Here is a 213-nt window from a genome sequence, read left to right as displayed (position 1 = left end):
TCAAATCCGCACCCTAGCTCGTGTGCTCCAGGCGGGATGTTATTATTCAAACGGGGAAAGATTTTCACTTAATTTTTTTTAATCGTTCCTAATTTTTTCGCACTTTCTTGCTGTTAGTCCTCTGTATCACATTAAATCTTCTGTTCATCGTATTAGTGATCTACAAATGCGAATGAAATAGCTTGCAATTTCTGAATTATTGTTTACTAGATG

The sequence above is a fragment of the Penaeus monodon genome, chromosome 15 (assembly GCF_015228065.2).
Source record: "Penaeus monodon isolate SGIC_2016 chromosome 15, NSTDA_Pmon_1, whole genome shotgun sequence".
NCBI lineage: Eukaryota > Metazoa > Arthropoda > Malacostraca > Decapoda > Penaeidae > Penaeus > Penaeus monodon.
Note: the sequence above shows the minus strand (reverse complement) of the source record.